Below are 7296 nucleotides of genomic sequence, written 5' to 3'. Positions count from 1 at the left end.
ACGTTTTTTACCGGCCCCGAATGGACATCTGTGAAAAAAATAGCTTAATAGCTCTGATGATGTGCATCAGGGAATATATTAGGTATCTTTATGAGACTAAATAAAATGGTGACTGCGATGTGATCTTGGTTGAAATTTTCTGGGGGGGGAAAAAGAAATGACCATGCTTTCCAATAACACACGATGGATGTGTACGCTCCCCCGTGTATTACTTAAATCATGAGAACCAACTAAGCAATGCATTTGATATACTGTTCATGGGAGACAATCACAATGGTTATTACTCCCACGCTTTAACAGAAACCAGGACAATTATTAACACTAAACGACCGTTTTATTTCATGATTTTGAATAGTCTCTATTGCATTTCTAAATGTTTTACAAAAATTATTGCATTAAAATTAGGGGTGCACCAAATTTCACTTTTCACTGTTTGGCCTAATATATAATTTATACGTATTCGCACACCTTTTAATTTTGAAGTCAATTTCAATAATAATTTAACAGCTTAAAATTTAAGTTATGGTTAGACTCTGGGTTACTGCCATCACAATATACGTAACAATGATGACGCACACCAGTCTACACGATGCAATCCATGGCAATTGGAGCACGACTCTATCATGGACACACGAGCAAAGAGGCGCTTTTTCCAACAATGGTGTGGGCAAGCAGTTTCAGGGCTGCCCCTTTACCCGTTTTACTCGTAACCACCTCACGACACTTATATTTTAAAGCATTCCATAAAAACCAAAGCGAATTTCTGTCGGAATTAAATCAAATGTGCCAACACTACTATTTTACCACTGACGAAAAAATACTCAAAAGTTCTGCACAAAAACAACAGGAAGACATAGCTCCCATCATGCCATGCATGTATTGTCATGTGACCACCACACTACACGTTAAATGCTCTCAGCCTTATCTAGACCACTAGTTCAACAGCTGCACATGCGGTTGTATATTTGTTGAGACCACCAACTCGCAAGGAATTGAAAATGTGGTCATGCCATCAGGCAGCAACTGGCACACGCGTTCCCGTTGTGATGGGTTCTCTCATCAGAGAGTACTGCAACTTGGAATGAAAGAAAATTACTTATTTTACAAAAGATCCAACACAACTCCTACATTGTTAATCCAGTGCCACCTCGTTAGAGCTCAACACTTCATAGTTTGGAACTTGTCCGATGCGATGATATTCAACGCTTATGCAATGAATATTAGCTTGAATTTCTGGAGGCTGTACATTTAACTCTGACTAAATGCATAACACATCTACTAAGTGTGCTACAAGTTATTAATGTTGCCTTCGTATTAAAAAGAAAAATCACGTTTAGAAAAATCTACCTGAAGAAAAGACATAAGTGCATACAAATGTATACTATATTATTAAATGCTATGAGTGCTGTGGTATAACAGGAAAGTGTTGTCACTTGCACACTTTTAAGACCGCAGTTTGCACAGTTAACAGTTTCATTCCAGCATGCCCTTAGTAATTTTTGAGTCATCAACTAAAGGGTAACACTCTTTGCTACGAAACGCACGCTAACGATCCAGTGGTAGCGAGTGTACACTTACACCAGTGTGTCGTTTTTGTTGCCTTAAATACAGAGTTTTGAAGTGACCTTTTCTGAGCAGACTTTGGTACAAGAGGTGTTATTTATTTAATAAATGACGGTTCCTGTACATGGCTAATGCAAGTGGACTATGTGGGAACACATTAGTAGATACACAGGCAGTCTCCATCATATAAATCTCCACGTAAAAAAAAAGTATTCTGTCCACAACCGATCAGCCATGGCCTTCTGGGAGTCAATAACTTCAACGACATTGATTTACCATTGATTTAGTCCATAGTTTGCTTGTACTGAATCAATTCTGTTGACACTATTCACTCCACCAAGAAGGCCGTGGGGTCTATGGGTTGTGTTAAGAATACTTTTGTTATTTTTGTACATGGATAGGCAGATATACAGGGTTTTTTCAAAGTTGGACCCAATTTCAAAGCAGTATATTTCACGATGGCAACATGTTACAATTCCACAAAAGGTTACAAACGGTTTAATGATTTATCAAGTTTTACTAACCTTTATAAATGCTCTATGTGCCCTCCACCTGCTGTAAGGACAACATCGAGACGATAGTTGAATTCGTCCCAAACGCCTCTCAAAGTGTCTTCTTCCACTGAAATCACCGCTGCCGTGATTCTGTTTTTGAGGTCATCCAGATTAGTCGCTAACGGTGGCACAAAAACACGGTCTTTGACGTATGCCCACAAGAAAAAGTCGCAGGTTGTGATGATGTCTGGGGATCTTGGGGGCCAGGAGTGTAGCGCCAAGTCTTGGGGTCCCGTGCGACCTATCCAACGTTGAGGCGGCGCGTCTTGCAAATGATTCAGGCTAGGGGCTGTTTGTGCGCTGGGAGAGGCCTCTAGCGGTAATCTTGAAACTATATGCCCCACCCTCTCTATGCCCCGCCCTCTCTATGCCCCGCCCTCTCTATGCCCCGCCCTTTCAAGTGGCAAGAGTTTCATTCATGGGCGGTTGGTTCGTGGTTGCAGAGATATAGTCATTTCAAATTGTGCCAATCATTTTAAAACACCCTGTACTAAGGAGACGTATTGTCTACTTGTATATTTTGTTAAATATATTCTACACAACGACAATAACGATTATTTGAGTTATTAAACAAGGTTATTGTATCATTAACTTCATTGGCGATTTCAAGATTGTTGGTACAACCCAAGTTTTTTTTTTACTTTACGAGCACAGTTCAATATTTCGTCTGGGCCCATGAGTGTGGGTTGGGACAAAATGTGGACCCAGGACCGGTTCAGATATCACTCGCCACTGACGTGAGCCATGACCAGGGATCGAACTCAGGTTTGTAGCGTGGTGCTCGAATCACGACACCACACATATATATAGTGCGGGCCTATTTGGTTGCATTCTGCAATTATTCAGTGAGAAAGACTGGAGATTGATTTCCTTAGCAGCTGTAAAGCCGAATACACTATTTAATTGTTACATCAAAATAGCAATCTCTCATTTATTAAACTGATAAGAACATATACTGCACTTGATCTGAGCCAAAAGGCCGAGAGGCAATGTAATCTGTCATTTATGTTTTGTAAAAAAAAAAACGTATTATGGCTTTGATATGTATGTAAATGATTTATAATATCGTGATGTAAAATTTATTTAGGGCATTTGATAATACAGCGCTGCAAAGGTACTGCCCAAACACGTGCAATGTCATCCACACAGGATGCACATCATGGGAAACTCGGCTTCACGACCAATATCATCCATAATACAGGTTTTTTTTGGGTTAGATCGCGTAAATATATAAATGTATCGTTAAACCCGCCACCACCCGACACAGCCAACTAGTAAGGTTTGTCACGTAAACAGAACGTGGCCAATTCGTCACTAGTACAGCACACCGGTGTGTTGGAGAGCCAAGCCACAACATTGTGTTGGGTGGTGTAAGGTTTAGCGACACATTTATATATTTACGCGATCTAACCCAACACACTTGTATTATGGATGGGAAACTCTCTCTCCAAGAATGATAAACGAGTGCATTTAAAGCATATCCCGAAGTGTGCGTGTGTGTGCAGTTACGGTTTCAAAGACAACTTCAATGAGTCCCCCCTCCCCAACCCCTACCCCTCTTTGTTGTGAGACTGACAGCTTCGCTTTGTGATTGGAAATAATTGTTTGATGGGGCGTCTAGAGTTTCAAACTGCACGTTTTGCCACTCGCTTTGGGCAATCCCGTGCAGGCAATCAGAGGTGGGCGTTGTTCCTCTGAGTCGACAACGTCTGTTGTTGTTGTTGCTGCTGCTGCTGCTGCTGTTGCAGGTCCTCGCAAAAAAAGGAAAACTGCCACAGGGCTTTGCGGACGTCAAATATATTTAATGCTGGAGAGCGACTCTCTTAAGTACGTTTCTGATTGGTATTGCGATGCAGAGTGTTTAAAAGAGATGGACCCAATTTCAAAGCAGTATTTTTCACGATGGCAACATGTTACAATAACACAAAAAGTTACAAACGGTTTAATGAGTTATCTAGTTTTACTAACCATTTTATAAATGCTCTATGTGACCTGCTGTACGGACAGCATCGAGACGATAGTTGAATTCGTCCCAAACGCCTCTCAAAGTGTCTTCTTCTCACGTTTTCCTCTGAGGTGCGTGGTCGCCCTGTGCTCTTCCCCTTCTATAAACAGCCTGTTTCCTCAAATTGTCGGTACCAACGACGAATGCTCTTTGACATTCGCGGATCAATGCCAAAACGCCGTTGAAACGCACGCTGCACCGCAATTACGGATTCAGTCTTGCTGAACTGCAGAACGCAAAACGCCTTGTGGTGTGGGGTCGCCATCTTGCGAATGACTGAGGCTAGGGGCTGTTTGTGCGCTGGGAGAGGCATCTCGCGGTAATCATTTGAAATTCTATGCCCCGCCCTATCTATGCCCCGCCCTCTTTATGCCCCGCCCTCTCTATGCCCCGCCCTTTCAAGTGGTAAGAGTTTCATTCATGGGCGGTTCGTGGTTGCAGAGATACAGCGATTCAAATCGGGTCCATCTGTTTGAAACACCCTGTATATAGTAATATATAAACTGTACTTTATTGTGCGCCGCGGTGTGATAGTTCACATAGTGGATTTTTCAAATCCAGTGGTCATCGGTTACAGCTCCGGTCAGAGCGGTTGAAACGACCGGTGCAAGTTTATTTAATCGCCCTGATTCTGTCCATTCAGCAGAATAAAATGGGCTCCACCAAACGCTGATCCATCAGCAGGTCGCGTGTGGTGGGGTAAAGTGTCGGCAAACTCGCACATTTCTCGGGGAGGCAGGCCACATACCCTTCAGAGGTGCCCTTTAGAGCTCCCTCTAGTGGAGGTCCTTCTGCCAGCAGTAGCCTGAACAAGTGATTGCAGGGCTCCACCTTTACCTGTGCATGCCTACCACTACTGTACTATGTTTAGTTTACTAGGTAAGCCCCACTACTGAGCTATATAGCTATTTTACAGAAGCGACCTCGCTATCACAAATGATAGTTCAACGATGCGGTTTTTCATCACGTGAACATGCATAGCAACCAAATACTCTAAATGCGTGATGTTGATTGTAAATGTGGAGGGGGAAAACCGGAGGACCCTGAGAAAAATCCACGCGACCACAGGGAGAGAAACACGCAAACTCCAAATATACAGCAGGCATCAGGGTCAGAATGAAACCCACGGCCTCCTGTATATCAGGCGAGGTAGTTAAGATCTCGCCACCGTGGCGCCCCGATTAAGTGCTTACGCTACGCATTGCGGTGACGATAGCAAATGCACATGACACATGCACAGCCACACATGAGAAATTTAGATTTTCCGTTACGAATAATTGGCATAGCTGGCATCGGCCAAGCAGATAGGTGGCATATGCTCCCTGTGGAATCACCGTAGATTAAAAAAAGGCAACATCGAAATTGCACACGCGCGACTGGCATTCTAAACTCACACTGAAAGTTGGGATGCTTCTCTCCCTTAGTTTTGTAAGCCTTAAATTAAATGCAGTTACGCTACATGTATAAGCAGTCCTTGGTGTTTATCACCCACATCCTTGCATTGAAAATGATGTTCCTAAGATATTGAGAAACACCTTAAAGTGTCTACAGGGAGGGACGAACAATGACATGCATATTCATCGACAACTAAAAAGTGGAATATCCCCAATTAAATCCTATGGATTCTTACTTAAAAGAAGTGACCCAGGCAAGAACCAAATTTCAAAATAAATCTCTTAAAGGATTTCTGTTCAGCCCTCCCCTTCCCCCAGCAACCAAACCCCCGGAGCCTTTAGTGCATCTGAATGTGACGCGTGCAACAGAAATTCAGAATCCCATCAGCTCCCCGAGTCGTGCGATCCGCACGCGCACAGCCGAGGGGGTCGGCGGCCCTTTGATGCCACCGACTCTCCTGCTGCCCTCGATCCTCCTCTCGGCCCCGGCGCGCATTGCCGCGGGCCTCTACGCCAGAGCCGGCCCAGCCTCTAAGCGACCCTTGCAATTGCAAAGGGCCCCGTGGCCAGCAGAGGGCCCCCTAGAGTCACTGCTAGCGAGTGGGTGAAAAAAATCATACATCAAAGGGGCCTCCAACCAAATTTTGCTTAGGGCCCCCAAAGGTCTAGGGCCGGTTCTGCTCTTCGCATAGGACACTTGCAGGAGAGGTTCCTGACTGTCGGCATATTAGTGATGCCCTTGGTTCCTTTCAAAGAGGGGCGCGCCCCAACAGGTTAACGTGCTGTGTTATAGAACTGTCCCTGTGATGTGCTTACAGACTCATTTAAACTTCAAAGGGGAATATTCGTCATTTCTTCCTGCTTTCTCAAGAGGCCTTCTTTACGGAAATATGATCTGATAAGTTGCCGGCAGGAGGCAGTCGTGGTGTTTATCTGCAATGGGTTGACGGAGGACTTGGTAAAACTGTGGAGAAGTGGTGTCATCGGCAAAAATAGATATGTATCATCCTTTAAGGTTATACATTAGAAGGTCGCACTCATTACACACAAAGTGCTTGCCACGAATGAACCACACTACCTCGCTGATCTCGTCAAGGAGCCTAAACCATCATATGCGATGCACGTTAAATACCCAGACTTCTCACGTAATAACTACATTCACCATTGTTTATTAAAACCTGAACATGTGGACAGAGTTGCTGAGCACCCTCCCGAAGGCTCGTGTTACATCAAGCGGCCAGCAACGAGCAGCACTATCAACGTTGTAACGGCCAAAGAGTGCAACAGGCTTCTTGAATTGAGCAATGTTATTAAAGCACTGCAGTGCCGTGGTTCAAACAGGGTGGATGAGACAGTCAGTCTGGTGTACCGAGTCTTCAACATGAGGAGAATATGATTTGATGATTTACGATTGGTTTATGATTGGCATGTCGTCATGCAGGCCTGCATGACGCCAATGTAAACATGGGGCCCTTCTTTTACAATGGCACAGAACCACAACCAGCTTCATCAGGCAAATCGCCTGACGAAGCTGGTTGTAATCAGCGAAACGTCGTACTCAAAGTGTAAATTAAGTGGGTTTATCTTCTTGGTTCTTTCGGTAAAGTCACGTAGAAGGGAAGTAATAAAATAATAAAAATAAAACATAATAAAACAATTCTCACGACGTTTCGGCTACAACGCAAGCAGCCGTCTTCAGCTGAAGACGGCTGCTTGCGTTGTAGCCGAAACGTCGGGTATGAAGGAGGAGTAGCGAGGAAACAAGGGGAAAGGGACCGTC

The 7296-nt window shown here is 44.1% G+C and overlaps 1 pseudogene; it reads right to left on the bottom strand.

The window, feature by feature from the left end:
- Positions 1–2937: 2937 nt before the first annotated feature.
- On the bottom strand, positions 2938–3108 carry LOC144733780 (U2 spliceosomal RNA; annotated as a pseudogene).
- Between the last annotated feature and the right edge of the window lie 4188 nt (positions 3109–7296).

Source organism: Lampetra planeri, chromosome 2 (genome assembly GCF_965212315.1).
Source record: "Lampetra planeri chromosome 2, kcLamPlan1.2.h2, whole genome shotgun sequence".
NCBI classification, from domain to species: domain Eukaryota; kingdom Metazoa; phylum Chordata; class Hyperoartia; order Petromyzontiformes; family Petromyzontidae; genus Lampetra; species Lampetra planeri.
The sequence above is the reverse complement of the archived record's forward strand: the minus strand, read 5'-3'. Positions and strand labels throughout refer to the sequence as shown.